We start from the raw sequence: 16,646 nt of genomic DNA, 5'->3' as shown, positions 1-16,646 counted from the left end.
CCTTGCTCAGATCAAAGAACTCAGGGATGTTTCAATCAGCCAGCGTCCCACAGCTGCCCTGCATCTTAGTCAGTGCTCTGATGGATTTCTGCACTCTCTTTGCTCACGAGAACTGCCAGTTCAGTGCCTTTTTAGGAAAAGATCCCTCAGCAGGAAAGCAGGAGACCTGGAGAGGTTTCCATCCGAGGCCCTGCATATTAAATAGGGCTTGGGAGGAGATGAGCCAACATGATTGAGGAGCTGGGAGAAGAGGGGAAGGGGCAGAGATTCAAGCACGTAGAAAAGGTGGCAGAAAGCTGATAAGGGAGGAAGATCCAGATCAAGGCTGTCTTAAAGGAAGCCAGCCTTGGAGGGAGACAGACTCGGAAGAATGATTTCACCCTGCGTGGAGAAGGCGGTTGTGGGTATATTTTCCAAAGATGGGTGCAGCAAAGTCTTCCACCTCTCCTCAACCCCCACACTCTTCTAGAACCTTGCCACTCCCTCATCAAGAAGTGGGGCCTAATTCCCTTGCCCTTGACATTAAGTGACCTTTTGTGACTTTGAATTAGCAGCTCACCCTTGAAGTGATGCTACGCGAGACTTCAGAGGCTCGGCCATAAAAGACATCCATATTCCACCCGTGGTCCTCACTCGTGAAGCCTTCAGCCCTCTGGAATATTTTGACTGCCCTGAGGCCTCCATGCTGTGAGAAAGCCTAAACTAGGCCACATGGAGAGGCCACACAGAGGCCCTGACAGCACATGAAGAGACAGAGGTGCCTGGCCAGCTGCCTGCTGCTTCAGCCCAGGCTTTCTGAGCTCCGGCCACTGTCTGACCGTAACCACATAAGAGACTCAAGCCAGAAACGCCCAGATGAACTTTTCCCAAGCTCCTCACCTACAGAGATCACGGCAGGTTACAAAATGATTATTGTCTTAAGGCGCTAAATAGTGGGGTGATTTGTTACAAAGCATTCGATAGCTGGAACAGTGGTTCGGGCCAAGTTTGGATTAGACAGGAAATGAAGTGGGGAGGTGAAGTCATTGCAAATCATTTCAGGAAAGAAACGTTTGCCTGCCTTTCCTGGACCTTTCCTTAAAATAAATTGATAGAATCCTCAGCAGCCTATGACTTCAAAATGATGCTAACCTTCCTTATCGCAGCCAGATGGTGACGGACCAAGCTCCAGCAGCTTGATCACTGTGGTTCAAACTGCTACTTCTAGGCGTCCCAGAGGGGTGTCCTCTTGGTCTTGCTAAAAATGCTGCAGTTCCTACCCTCCAGTGCCCCACTTCCTGCCCCAGCCCCCACTCTTCCTGGTCAGGAATCACTGCCCACAAGGCCATCTGATAACCATCAATATCAAACACCAAGGTGCAGGCCAAGGGCATACCCTCAGTGGTTCTGGGGCAGAGGCAAGGTGACAAGTCCGCCCCACAGCCAGCTCCCTGCTGTACTCCCTGGACCCTAAGGCAGTTGTGCTTGGATCCAGGGTCTTAAAAGCTCTCACTTCAGCAGCTACAGTCTTGAATCCCTTTCTCTATCATGGGTCAAAGAACAGGTGCCATAACATTCCTCCTGTAGTCCTTCTGTTTCCTTCAGCCCATCCCCCAAATAAAACTCATCCCTCCTCCCCTCATTACAGATCAAAAGCTCTTATGTACCCAAAGAGATGCTGGGTGGGAGCAGAGTGTTTTTTTAGACATTGAAGCCCTGAGCAGCCCACCAAAACTGCTCTCTTAACTGGAATCATCTCAACCAATGCCCTCATCTCCACAGTGTACATCAGACCTTTGATGAGACAGAAATTAAGAAAAGGACTATTTAAATTGCATTTCAGTGAAACAAGGGTGAAGGAATGGAGACACAAAAGCTGCTAGCAATAAAACTCTTTCAGTTACAGGAATCTTTCCTAGCAGATGTTGTGGCAGCATTATTGCAAGTTTCATTCTGGACTTGAGCAGACACCAGTGCCATTATGGGAACATATAACAGCAGAGTTATTTGCAAAACACTTTGACTTAAAAATGCACTTAGGGGGCTTCCCTGGTGGCACAGTGGTTAAGAATCTGCCTGCTAATGGAGGGGACAAGGGTTTCAGCCCTGGTCCGGGAAGATCCCACAGGCCACGGAGCAACTAAGCCCGTGTGCCACAACTACTGAGCCTCTGCTCTAGAGACCGCGAGCCACAACTACTGAGCCCGTGTGCCACAACTACTGAAGCCCACGCGCCTAGAGCCCGTGCTCCGCAACAAGAGAAGCCACTGCAATGAGAAGCCCGTGCGCCTCAACAAAGAGTAGCCCCCGCTCGCCGCAACTAGAGAAAGCCCGCACACAGCAACGAAGACCCAACGCAGCCAAAAATAAAAATAAATAAATAAATGAAATTAAAAAAACAAATGCACTTAGGACTTCCCTGGTGGCGCAGTGGTTAAGAATCCGTCTGCCAATGCAGGGGAAACGGATTGGAGCCCTGGCCTGGGAGGATCCCACATGCTGTGGAGCAACTAAGCCCGTGCACCACAACTACTAAGCCTGTGCTCTAGAGCCAGCGAGCCACAACTGCTGAGCCCGTGCGCCCAGAGCCCGTGCTCAGAAACAAGAGAAGCCACCACAATGAGAAGCCCGCGCACCACAACGAAGAGTAGCCCCTGCTTGCCGCAACTAGAGAAAGCCTGCACACAGCAACAAAGACCCAATGCAGCCAAAAATAAATTAATTAATTAATTTTAAAAATTTTAAAAATAAATAAAAATGCACTTAAATTATGCCATGCAGACGGAGATGACTTTATACCATAGACTGGAAATCGGCTAAGAGCTGGTTATCTGAGGCAAGGTCTACATGATTAGTTGAAACCATTAGTAGAAAGGTATTTCCACCTGGGCACTGGGGGCGGTCTGAAAGGACTGAACATTTTTATAACCATGCAGAACAGAATCTGAGCTGAAATCTGCAGCTGCTTCCCTACTTAGAGTGTCCAGAGAAAACATTAATGATGAGGAAACTACTTCTTGAGAACTTTGGAAAATTAAAGACTTGGTAAAAAAAGAAAAAGAAAAAGAACAGAAAAGATATAGCTTTAAAGATTCTGAGACAAGGAAAGACATGCTCCGTATTAGAGCAAGTCAATGGAAAAGGAATTGAAACAGAAACGTTGAAGCAGAAACAACTGCCAACACAGCATGCAAATGAGATCTTATCAGAGACTCTCCCAAGAAGCAGAGTATTCAACAGAGCCTATACTCATGGCCACTCAGATAATACTTTCCCCAGCCCCTATTTGCCTTGAGGTTTTTTTAGGGAATCACCAAAATGTCCCAACTGACAGCAGTACATCACCCCAGAAGAGAGATCTGTCTGACCCACCATCTCGTGCCTCCCCCGCCAGGGAAATGACACCCTTCTTTGGCTGTGCCCTCCTTTCCCTCTGTCTTCCACGACTCAAAGCTCAATTAATCTCAATTGTCTCACAGTGGCAGACACATGGCTGCAAGTCCAGTCACTTGTCCAACAAACTCAGTTTTACTCTGGTATCCACCCTCCACTGTGGTAGTTAGAAGATTTGTGGGGTTTGAGTCCAGCCTTACCCCCAGGAGTGAGTCCTAATTAGTCTAAGCCCAAGTTGGTTGTACCAGTACCTTGCCTGTGCTTAGTTTAGACAGGAACATATGATAAAACAATTCTAATGAGATATTAGTGAGAGTTTATGGGGGTGGCTTTTGGGAACTATTTCTTTGAGGAAAAGAGACACACAGGAGGAGATGCTGCTCCCTTTTGAACGACAACCAAGTGGAAAAGGGAAGAAGGTCTGGAACCACCCAGACGGCAGATGGTTGTGGTGTGTGATGAACTCCTCCATATAACCCCTCAAGTCCATGAAGTTTCCAAACTCAGATGTTGAGAAAGATTGGGTTTCCTGTGGAAAAAGAGCGATGGGGCTAAAGTTCACATCAGGGTTTGATGTGAGGCAACACACAGACATGGAATGTGGGGAAAGAGAGCAGCATCAAGGAAAATGTTTTTTTTAAAAAAACAGTAGGGATCAGAATTTGCAGAAACGATGAGGAAAACTCTGGATTACCTAATCCACTACACAGGATGTTTAAGTCAAATGTGGTAAATCTCCAAGGGGCAGGAAGGCCCCATGGGACATTCAGATCATGCACAGTCTTGAGTTAAGCATCATGCCCAGAATGACACAGTTAGTAAGAGATGAGCTAGGATCCCAAGCCCATTCTAACTCAGATCCATCAAAGTAAAGAAACATGTCTTCCATGTTATTTTTTAAACTACTAGTATTGCCACAATATCGTCTGCTACTTTTATTATCACTGGCAATAATTCAGCTACATTCATTATACTTTCACCCATATTAATCAAGAGTCTAGGGAATTCCCTGGCGGTCCACAGGATTCTGTGGTCTCACTGCCAAGGGCCTAGGTTTGATCCCCGTTTGGGGAACTAAGATCTCGCATGCCGCGAGGCACGGCCAAAAAAAAAAGACAGTCTATTACATATGTAAGGTATTCAAAGTTGGGTTTTGGTTTTCAGATCCTGACTTTCCTCTCCTCTCCCTCTGTGATTTCTCACCAAAGGAGCTGTACTCCCCAGGAATGAGAACCGAATGGGAAATAAAGTACTACTGCATGAATACAGAGCAAGAGCCTGACAACGAGGGGGCCCAGGGGCCCTGGTTGGCCTGGAACGTGCCCTGTTTGTGACTCTTTTCCCAAGGTCAATATTAATAACCTCCCCTTTCATTCTCAAAATGCCTGACTTGGATGATGGATTATATGGTGTCCCAAATGACAGCCTCAGGGACAAGCTGGTTTGGAGAAGGCAGTTCAGGTTAGTGGTCACTAAGTGGTCCCTTGATTCTCACTCACCTCCCAACCCCTGAATCTCAGATACCTGCATCTGCAGCTTCCAGCCTCAAGTGGAGAAAGTGGACCAGAAAGGGAGGCAGACCTTGCCAGGTGTGAGGTCTGCGTGGAACAGAAAGTGAAAGAGGACAGCTGGGCCTGCCCTGAGAAAACAGGTTTTTCTTTGTCATACTCATCACCCGGAGACGGAAAGGGCAAGAGGAAGTTCACTAATGTGCCCACACTTCTAACACCCAGTGAGCCTGCCCACCAGTAAAACTTGGCCCAATGGATGTCTCAGGCTCTGACCAACCATTCTGCCAATACTTCCTCACTTGGGAGGAGCTAGATGGGGAGACAGCCTAGGAAGACCCCTCTCTCCCTGTGACAGGCATAGAGTCCTAAGAGGGTGCATTCAAGATAGAATAAGGCAGGTTCCTGTACCCTAGAAGCATCTATGGTGCAGCCAGGAAGTCGGAGGTGTAGATCATATCTCATTATTTTACACATTGAAGAGCTCTTGGCGCTGTATCTCTTCGCTGGGCTTCCTGACTCTATGGACATCATGACGTTTATCTGGGGAGGGGAGGCTTGTGCACAAGCACCCAAAGTGTGAGGTGGACAGTGGGAAGAGGCCTAAGGGAGATTCAGACCCTGCTCTGGGTGCTTAGAGGTAGAGATGTCTGACGAGAAACCCTGACAGACTTCACAGAAAGAAAGGCTCATGTAGACTTGAAAGAGAGGGCAGGGCTTCAATGCATAGAAGTGGGAAAAGGGGGTTGTTCTAGACCGACTTTTTTGGTAGCAAGGGAAAAACCCAACTCAGACTACTTAATGAAAAGAGTTCTCCTACAGGAAGTACATGGACTAAACTGAAAATGGGAGACTTGGTAACTGAAACAATTCTAGGGACCTGTCCTTTCCTCAACAAATTTCTTCCTTTGCAGATTTTCTGTTTTCCCCTCTAAGCCTTCCGACTCCACTCTGTCACATTTTTTTCTTCAACAGACACAGAGCATGGACTGTGTGCCAGGCACTGTTCTAAGGGCTTTAAACAATATTACTCATGGAACCCTCCTAGCAACCCTCAGAGGCAGGCTCTATTTTCATCTCTGTTGTATAAATGAGAAATGGGGCACAGAAAGGTTCAATGACTTGGCCAAGGACACACAGCCCATGGGTGGTGGAGCCAGGACTGGAAACCAGGCAGGCCAGCCCCAGATTCTGCTCACACCCGCTGTACTCTGCTGCCACCTGGTTGGCCCAATGGCAGCTGATACCCAGTCTGGTCAATAGCCCAGGATGTGGTCTGATAGCAAATGGCTTCCCAGCAGTGTAACAGTTATTAGTTGTGCCGGTCAGATTTCCCTAGCTGCCAAGTATGAACAGAAAAGGCCAGTGAATGGAGAGGAGAGAGGAGGGCAGGCCCCATGCAAGTACCCAGATCCCAGGGGGAGATTCACAGCTCCTCCTGCTGTGGTCCCAGAGGTACTTATAAGGATTCTGGCCTCAGTAGACCCAGTTCCATGGTTTTCCCAGGACTGGATCTTGGGCTTCCCTGGCTTTCTGAGCTCGTGAATCCTTGCAGTAACTATACTTTCCCTTAGTTGATGTCATTGAAGGGAGTTTGCTTTTCTTAGAATCCAGAAAGCCCCACCTCTCCCCCTACCCTGTGAGGCAGTCGAGCCAGAAGAAGGACACTGGTCCTGGCTTGGTTATCCACTTGCTGGCTGAACCGGGCAAGTCACTTCCTCCTTCTCTCTGCCTGGTGGGCTATAACTGCACAAATGCTAAGATTTTCATGTGTTCTTCATTGGGATGGGATACGGGTCGAAAGGGTGCACTGGCTCATGTTATGTCTCAGGCATGTGAAAAATATGGAGAGAGAGAGGATAACTGTAAGACTGTTGCTGAACACCATTCATGCTTTAGAGAGAAAAAATAATAGACTGAGGGCAAGTATTAAGTTCAAAATGTGAAAGCCAGAGGGCCTCGTTAGCAGTGGTTAAGGCAATCCTCATCTCCTGTAACCAAAGGGCAGACCAAGCTGAGGAGCAGCCTTAGGCTCTAACTATAAGAATAGCAGAACTTCAGAGAAGTTGATTTCTCCACCTAGTCAAAGCTCTGGTAGGGAAGGAGTGGGACTCTGAGACCCGGGATGGGAATATCTAGGTAGATGTACTTGGAAAACTTGACCTCTGATTCTCCTGAAGCCTCTGTGCCTGCAGGGGTGGCTCACTGCCCCTTGATAGAAGTACCTCCCCTTGCTCGGTGACTGTGCAGAAGCTTCAGATGAGACAAAGGCCACACAAGACAATGTCTGCCCTCCTCAGAATCTGCCCCACCTCCCCTCCTGGCCACCAGACGTACAACTAGGGTTAACTTTTAGCCTTGCTTGAATCTTAGCATAGCTAGTTTGTTCGGATGGGGAAGTTCTGGCCACGCTAAGGAAGGAGACAGATTGTGTTGAAGGAGCTGAAGTTCTCGCCTAATATGTACGAACAGGATCTGGGAGAATATGCCTGGAAGGAGATCCTCTTGGTGCTGGATCAAGGGGGCCAGAATCTAAACTAAATAAGGAAGAGTTTGTTGATATGAGCACACTCTCCCATGACACAGGATTTAACACCCAGAGAAAGTCCTAGGAGCTTGACCTGATACTCTGCTGAGATTAAGACAGGCTGGGACCTGGGACCTGGGATCTGGGACCCTTCGCTGCAGTGCTTGCACCTGGACAAATGTCTCCTCAAGCAACAGAATATAAAGAAACTAAGAGGGACTAAAAATAACTGCGTGCATGCCCAGTTGGGGCAAATTATGAAAAACAAGATACAAAAAGACCAAAAGCCCAACTGCTGCTTCTGAAGAGCCGGGAGCAAAAACAGGGTATAGGGAGCAAAAGCAGGGTATTATCCTGCACTCACCACCACCAAAAGGGTGAGCAAACCACTTAAGTCACCCCTCCTGCCTGATCCCTGGACATACCACATATAAGGAACCAGCTCGCTCCCCCCTTGGGGAGCAAGCAAGGGAAACTGTTACCTGTTTTCACTCCCCCCTGCTGCAGCAGGGGCCCCAATAAAGTCTTGCCTGAATTTTTTGTCTGGCCTCTTATCAACTTCTATTTATTAAGGAGGCCAAGAACCCTGGTTGGTAACAAGATGACCCTTGGAAGCTTGGAAAAAGCAATACCTAATACATTAAATTAGGTTGGAATGCCAAAACTACCAGGGAAGACTCTAGGGAAATGGATCAAAAGATTCAAAAAGTGGGCAGCTAGAATGGGACTAATGTATAAGACTGAAAGACCCCCTAGCTAATTGTGTTCCTTGGGAGGGCCTGGAGGTCACTCCATTTACCAAAGCAGTGCTCCGGTAAGGGGGCACCAGAATTGTTGAAAATCTCAGAGCTGGCTGTCTGTCATAGGCAGGGGATAAATGTAAGAGGAACTATTACAGAACTGGGCTCCTATTAGTAACTATGAGGATGCGGGGATCTAGGGATAGCTGAGGTCAGTGACAACACATAACCATCAGAGTCAAGGTGGGAGTAATTACCATTATGGATGACAATTTTGGAATAGCAGCCAGGGGTGCCCAACCTGCACAGATCTATGGATATGGATAATATGAGATGATGCTCCTAGTGGCAAAATAGACGGGCATCTAACAAGGGTATTGATTCATACACAAAATCAAGAGTGATCAGGATGAACAGAAGGCCAAGTTTAGCTACGTCAATATACAGTCACAATCCTTTGCTCAATTTCCAGACTTGAGCCAGCTCTTAGACTCAGAACCCATCATTTGAAGGAGATGCCAGGTCTCTATGAGGGAGAACCCTGCAAAATCATGCCAACTGAATACAGGAGTGAACCCCCGAGTCCTTCCCCAAAGGGACCCATGGATATTTACTCAGGTAATACACAATGGGAAAAGGGAAATGCCCAGATCTTTTGGCACCAAAGAGCCATCATGCTCCCCCTATGAGACTGAGGCTTGTAGGGGTCAGTTAATAAATGGAGCTCCAGCCCAGGTTCATCTCACAGTGGGTCCAGTGGGTCCTTGGACTTATCCAGTGGTCATTTCTCCAGCTCCCAATTGTTTAATTGCAATGGATTTACTTCAAAATAAATCCTCTCATTGATTCCTTGATCAGTAGAATAAGAGCAATAAGAGCAAAGACTAAGTGAAAGCTCCTAAAACCATATCCTCTCCTGACAAGGCAGAAAGTCACAAACGATATCATACTTCAGGGGGATGACAGAGATCAGGCCACCCACAAAGACGAAGGTCATCCCCAATCTATCCCCATTTAATTCGACAGCCTGGCCTCTGCAAAAGCCAGCCTGGCCTCTGACCATAGTCTGATGACAGTAGTCTACCACAAAATTAGTAAACAATAGTCATATTGCTGCTGCTAAACCTGATATGGTACCTTTATTTGAGCAGATTAACATAGCCTCTGGTAAGGGGTGTGGCAAATGCATTGTGTTCCATACAGATCAGTTTACAGTCACTTGGGACAGACAACAGTGTAGACTCAAGGTTTTGCCCTAGGGCTATGTTAATTCACCTCTGCCACAATAGAGTCTAAAGCTAGCTAGATATTCCTGAGAACATCATATTGATCTACTCTATAGATGACATTATATAAATTGGACGAGATGTGCAAGATTAATGGCAAGTACCTTGGATGCACAGTCACTACAAAGAATGGGTCATACAAAGACTCGAGGGTGCAATGGTTCTGGGACACAGGGAGACATTCTGTTCAAAGTAAAAGATAAAATTTTGTCCTTTGATCTTCTACCTGTGTGAAAGTAGCACAATACTGCATACGCCTCTGGGTTTTGGAGGTAGCATTTTGAGAAAAATGCTATGATCCATCTTTGGGGTGAAAGATGAAAACTGACGGTTATGAGTGGGGCACAGAGCAAGAAAGGGCCCTGCAGTAGGTCCTGGCTATAATATATACTTGCAGCCCTGCTTCATGGGCCATGTGACCCATAAAATCCCATGCTGCTAGAGGTATCTGAGGTAGAAAAAGATGTTATGCAGAGCCTCTGTGTGCCTCAACAAGAGATGCACAGCACAGACCCATGGGGTTCTGGATCAAGGTCATACAATTGCAGGAAAGAACTACATGCCACTCAAAAAGAAGCACCAATCATATTACTGCACCCAGGTAGGGACTGACCAAATGGCCATGTGGCAGGACTGGCCATCATGAGCTGGGTAGTGTCAGATCCACCAATTCATTAAGTGGGCAGGCCTAGGAACAATCCTTCATACAATGGAAGGATTGACATCCAGGATCAGGCATAAACTGGGTTGGAGGGGAAAATTAAGCTGCGTGACCAGGTGGCATGGACTTTCAGGCCACCCATCACTGTTGCACAGACGTCTCTCCCTCAGCTCACCCCTTTGGCCCCATGAGGGGTCGCTATGGCCAGCTGAGAGAGAGGAAAAGGCCTGACCTTGGCTGCTGGGTGATGAACTCAGTGCGTGGGTACCATACGGAAGGTACTGCTGTCATGCTAACACAAACAGGAAAGAAAAGACAGGAGAGAAAGGGAGTGTCCCTGATGGGCAGGGCTTTGGGCAAAGAGCACCTGGTCATCCATCCACCTTGCTTGAGGTACGAATGTACACAGATGCACGAGAGGTGAAGAAAGACTTGGCCAGTTGATCAGAGGCCTGGGAGGAGCAAGACTGGAAGATCAGGAACAAAGAAGTCCCAGGAAAGGCATATGGTGGAGACAATTTGTGAAGGCACAAATTGTGAGGATTTCTGTGCCACCTGTTAGTGCCCATCATCAAGATCTGCTCCAGAAGAGGCACTAAATTATTAAGTGAACAGGATGACTTGGCCAGTAGATGAGTCAGTCTCTGTCCCTGACCATCCAGTGTTTGCACCCTGAGCTCATGAACGGAGTAGCCATGTGGTGGAGGTGGAGTCTGCAGGTGGGCCACTAGCATGGGCGTCCACTTAACAGGGTCACCTAGCTCTTATCACCGCTACTGTTCCTACCTGCCAGCAACAGACACCACTGAGACCCCACCATGACAAGCCCCATCACACTTCCATCTATTCCCTCCCTTGTACAATGAGGGCTACACTTAGCAGTTCCCATGGCCTCGGGCATTATTAGCTAATGATTGTCTTCACCAGCCAGAGATTCTACACTCAGTGGTAATTACAAACTGCAAGTTATTTCTCCAGAGGCCTGCTCAGTGCAGCTCACTTTGTTTTTAAATAAATAAATTTATTTATTTATTTATTCATTTTTGGCTGTGTTGGGTCTTCGTTGCTGCGCATGGGCTTTCTCTAGTTGCAGTGAGTGGGGGCTACTCTTTGTTGCGGTGCGTGGGCTTCTCATTGCGGTGGCTTCTCTTGCTGCAGAGCACCAGCTCTAGATGAGCAGGTTTCAGTAATTGTGGCACGTGGGCTCTAGAGCACAGGCTCAGTAGTTTTGGCGCATGGGCTTAGTTCCTCCACGGCATGTGGAATTTTCCTGGACCAGGGCTCGAACCTGTCTGTGTCCCCTGCATTGGCAGGCGGATTCTTTTTTTTTTTTTTTGGCTGCATTGGGTCTTCAATACTGCACGCGGGGCTTTCTTTAGCTGCATCGAGCGGGGGCTACCCCTCGTTGCAGTGTGCAGGCTTCTCATTGCTGTGGCTTCTCGTTGAGGAGCATGGGCTCTAGGCGTGCGGGCTTCAGTAGTTGTGGCACGCAGGCTCAGTCGTTGTGGCTTGCGGGCTCTAGAGCACAGGCTCAGTAGTTGTGATGCACGGGCTTAGTTGCTCCGCAGCATGTGGAATCTTCCTGGACCAGGGCTCGAACCTGTGTCCCCTACATTTGGCAGGTGGATTCTTAAGCAGTGTGCCACCAGGGAAGTCCCCCAGCTCACTTTTTAAAAGGACAGAAAATTGTCTGCTCTCCAGGGGTGGAGCAGTGTCTGGGAAAATACCAACATGGTGGAATTAGGGGTCATTTTACCATATTCTGAAATGGTACCTTTTGAGGAGTGTTTGTGTGACTGTGACTTAATTTCCTGAAATGCATCTAGCAGGGCCTCAAATCGCTCTGTATTCCCCCTGCAGATTGGAGTCCCAAGATCCTGATCTTCATTTTCCTGGAAGGCAGAGGGGAGCTAATTGTAGTGAGAGCCCCAGTACCTGGTACCTGGTATACTCACACACGCATCACCCCGGCCTTGGGACAACTCCACAGAAGACAGATTTTCCCTGTGTTACTGGGAGGACTTGAAGTTCCAAGATGGGTAGCGACTCGCCCAGGGTCATCGGCTCCTGTGGGCCACATTTTGCCAAATCCCCCACCTGCAGAGTCACTGGCCATGGCCTGGTTCTGCTAGCAGTGTCCACCGGCCACCTTTGGTTTGGGCGTAGAAACCCATTTGTAGTGTCATCACTCCTGTGTCTCGTATTTAGAAGCCTAGGGTTTAGGGGTTGCTTCTTTTTCTTTCAGTAGGTGAATCCCCATTTGAAGCCCCTCTCAAAAATGGACCAAATGAACCTGCTCAGAATTGAACCTCTACTTCCCCAGCCCCACACCCTTAGATTTGGAGTTCTGTTTAAAAGAAGTGCATGTCCCTAGGGCTGATGAGAACACTGGCCTTGGGACTTCCACAGTGAAAGGCAGGAGATCGTATGCAACACAGATGCTCCTGGCTCCTAAGCAGGTGGGGTCACTCTGGCCAGTTAACCCCTTCTGGGGGTGGCTCTGAGCCAGCAGCCCAGGGCTGGGCACATGGAGAGATGCCTGGACAGGGTCTATTCCCACCAGGCTTCTATCAGCATGTCCAGCCATCACACTGCCAGGGGAGGAGGAAGTGATGCCAGCACACGAGAAGGAAGACACTGGGACTCAGAGCCCCCTGTCCTCCCCGCCAACCCCATGCACCCATTCAACAGATGGAGCTCAAGTAACCTACCCCATGTCACCCAGCTGAGGCTAACGAGCAGGGAAATGGGAGGAAGGATGCCTCAATCCTAAACAAGATCCTAAAACAAGCACTTGGTGGCCTGAGTCTCTGGGGTGGGAGATATCCTGGGGCCCTAAATCCAGCTCCTAGTACAGAGCTACTCTTTGTAGGTCTTCAATAAGTGGTTAGCGGAATGAAAGAGGCCTTGAACCCTTGTGGCCAGGGCTCCTGTTCCCACAGGCTTCATATTAAGCCCCCTTGTCCCTCTTTTCCTTTCCAGATTCCTCAGCCCCTGGGGGCAGCCCTCCACCCTAAGAGAAATCAAGAGAGGGATGAGTCAGGACATTCCTTCCCTGCCAACTCACCCTGCTGCATGGGATCCGAATCAACCAACACCCATTCCAAACACACTGGTTACACCGGCCAGCCACCACCCTCATGTTGATACACACCCAGCTCTGCCTTTAAGGGTGGCGCCCGGCTTGCTGTTCCTTGGAGGCCCACACCCTCTCTGCAGCTTTACCCTCTACTTTAAAACTCCCACAGAAACAGATGATCCTGGCCCCTGGGAAGCACCTCCAGTTCTCAGGAGTCAGGTAAGTGAGGACTGGTTTGTACTTTGCATAATTCTGAAAGGACTGGGGGCCGCTGTTTAAAATGAGAAACAGACAAGTCTACTATTACTGCCAGGATTGAAACCACAGTAACAGTGTAATGAAGTCCCTGTGTGTTTACTTGGCAGGGGGCAGGAATTTCTTGTATCAGAAATCCTGATTTAGGAGGAGTACTGCCACTTACACAGAAATCTTGCTCAGAGCCTCCTAGCAGGCAAGGGGAAAAGTGATTTATTATCACTTTTACTATCACTCTCATTATCAAACAAAAGAAAGTCTACCATATCTTCTCAGAGACCCAGACCCTTGGCAAATTTTTCTAACCCAGAGAGAGCCTTCAGAAAAGTAAGCATGAAGGGAAAGAAAGGAAAGCAAACTTACTCCCAGCTTTAACAACTTGACTACTAAATGCTAACCAATTATCACCTGGAGAGAGCATTGAATAAGCATGGGCAGTAGCATTCATGGAAAGTTTTACAAAATATGCCAAGTTACCTTCCCTGTGCAGTTTTAAAATCAGTTATGAAGCCTGCAAAAAATGCAAGTTTCTGACCCCAACTGTAGACCTATAGAACTGGAATTTCTGAAGGGAGGGACCCAAGAATCTGCACTTCCCTTGTATTCCCCATGCAGTTCTTGAGCACCCTGAAATTGGATAAATGATTTAGAGCTTCCTTACACTTGGAAAGTGCATTCCAATTTGGACCAAAGAGTAGTTCCTCTTCCCCGACTACTACAGCTTTGAGCAGCAAAACATGGCCCCACTGCCAGGACCATGCCAGCTATAGTGAAACGAGACGTCTGTAAGCCAAGGCTGCCTACTTGAGCTCCCCACTCCCAGCCCTGCCCTGCTGTATTAGTCCAGATCCTCTGAGATATAGATGCCAAGAGGGATTAAACATGCAAGGATTTTATCAGAGGAAATGCATGTGTGACAAGAAATAGAGAGGGAACAGAGGAGGCTACAAGGTGAGCCTGACCCCAAGTAGGGTTACCAGATTTAGCAAATAAATAGCCAGTATGCCCAGGTAAATATGAATTTCAGATAAACAACAAAAATTTTTTAGTATCAGCATATCTCATGCAGTACTGGGGACATACTTATACAAGAATTGTTTGTTGTTTGTCTGAAATTCACATTCACCTGGGTGTCCTGTATTTTATCTGGCAGTCCTAACTCTGAGCAAAGGAGAAAGGTAGGTTGAGTGGGAACGTCCTAGATTGCTGTGCTGTCTAAGGAGGTTCAGCAAAGCTACTGGGGAGTCCTTGAGCTAAAGTTAGGGGACATCCGAAGAGTCTCCCCAAAACGGGCTGGCCTTAGTATCTCTTTTGCACTCAGTATTGATGGGTCATGGGAAGTGCCATGGCCTCAGCACAAATGAGGGGGTGGAGTCAGGATCCAGGATCTGTGGCCCTGGGTTGGTTAAGCTCCCCTTTGTTGGAGGTCTTCAAGGCACATGCTCACAGCTGCCACACCCCAATACAAAGCCCAGAGTGGCAGACGGGTCAGCAGCAGCTGCCACTGGACACCTGTCTTCCAGCCCCAGCTCAACTCCTTTGAAATGAGGTCACGAAAAAACATCTCTGCCCCAGTTCCCTCCCCCTCCCTCCCCACCCCACCTCGCAGGTGCACTGGAAAGAGAAATGGATGATGTGGTCAAGTACTTCTTCATCCTCAGATCAAAGGGTGGGTGTGTGCTGAGTGGATCAGGCTTCATACAGGCTCAGATCTCTCATGGGGACTGGGACACTCTGCCTCAGCCCCACAGAGACTCCTCCCCAGCATCCTTGGCAGATGTGACCACACTGAACACCCCTTTCCCACAAAGGTCAAATCACAGGTCTTAGAGCAACTCACATCCGTCTCTGGGAAAGCAGAACGGAGATGCCTAGAGAAGAAGAGAAGAGATTTGGAGGGAAGAACCATGAGTATTACAGGTCTGGGGAAGGGTGCGTGCAGCAACAGGTGGGAGAGAGCCCCCCCAACCCCAGGGGCAGAATGACACAGGGGCCTTCACCACCCAGGGATTGAGGACAGCAGTCTCCAAGCACACCTGCAAGGTGGGGAGCAGCTGTATAACAATGCAGTGGTTGTAAAACATGTCCCTAAATTCTTTGATATTTCTCCCTCTAAAAGGCACTTCCCCTTCCACTGAGCATGGCTATACTTAGTGATTTGCTCCTAACAAATAAGATGTGGCAGAAGTGACGGTGCGTGATGGTGTGTAAGACGGGGAAATAAAAGACATCGTGGCTTCCTCCTTGCTCTCTCTTGGACTGCCTGCTCTGGGGGAAGCCAGCTGCCATTTCGGGGTATACTCTAACAGCCCTATGAAAAGCCTAGTGGTAAGGAACTGAGGCCTCCAGTCATCAGCAGTGTGAGTGAGTCTGCTTGGTATTGGATCCTCCAGCCCCAGTTGAGCCTTCAGATGACTGCAGCCCCAGCCAACAGATTGAGTACAACCCCACGACAGACCCTGAGTCAGAACCACCCAGCTAAGCTGCTGCCAGATTCCAGGCCCACAGAAATGGTGAGATAATAAATGTTTGTTGTTCTAAGCCACTAAGTTTTGGAGTGATTTGTTATGCAGCATTAGGTAGTAAATATAAGCACTGCAGTTGCAAGTTCAAATCCCAGCTCCACTTAACAGTTCTGTGTCCTTGGACAAGGTATCTAAGCCCTCAGTTCCCTCTGGCTGCCCCCAAACAGCAGAGGAAAGCCTCTGCCTGATCCCCACATCCCAGAGAGAGTGCCAACCTGGAGTCAGATCTGGCCAGGTGCCTAAGGGCAGGCAGGTGGCCTTCCCAGAGGCTGGCCAGTTCTCTTGGGGAAAGGAACTCAATCACATTTCCTTCCAAACATCTTCTGTCTTACACCTGACAAAGGCTTCCAGACTTAAAAGTCAAGATTTTGTTAACTTTGTTCTTTGGCAAGGGAATGGGTCCCGGTCCCAGCAGCCTGGGCTTCAGAAAGCACTTAGAGCACAAGCGAGGAAATTCAAGATTGCACAAATCTCCTCCAATCCTTCCCCCAGCTTCTGCATGCTCTGCTCCTTGGGGCCGGTCCCTGAGACTCTCAGGAGATTGCACTGGAGCTGCCTCACCCTTACAGAGAGCTGGAAGGGCCTGGGAGCTCTGCATCCCCCCACTCCCCAGCAGCCTGTGACCAAGAACTCTCTACATGAGAGGACAAATACCAGCTCCTTTGCCTCCAGCTCCCAGGGCTCCCTGATGCC

The 16,646-nt window shown here is 48.5% G+C and overlaps 1 long non-coding RNA gene across 1 annotated transcript; it reads left to right on the top strand.

The window, feature by feature from the left end:
* The first annotated feature begins 13,256 nt into the window (after nt 1-13,256).
* LOC117313908 (uncharacterized) lies at nt 13,257-15,973 on the top strand. The gene is made up of 2 exons (XR_004528515.1): nt 13,257-13,392; nt 15,548-15,973. It is a non-coding gene; the product is annotated as an uncharacterized lncRNA (long non-coding RNA).
* The last annotated feature ends 673 nt before the right edge of the window (nt 15,974-16,646 follow it).

Source organism: Tursiops truncatus, chromosome 10, assembly GCF_011762595.2.
Source record: "Tursiops truncatus isolate mTurTru1 chromosome 10, mTurTru1.mat.Y, whole genome shotgun sequence".
NCBI classification, from domain to species: Eukaryota; Metazoa; Chordata; class Mammalia; order Artiodactyla; family Delphinidae; genus Tursiops; species Tursiops truncatus.
Note: the sequence above shows the minus strand (reverse complement) of the source record. Positions and strands in the feature narration are given on the sequence as shown.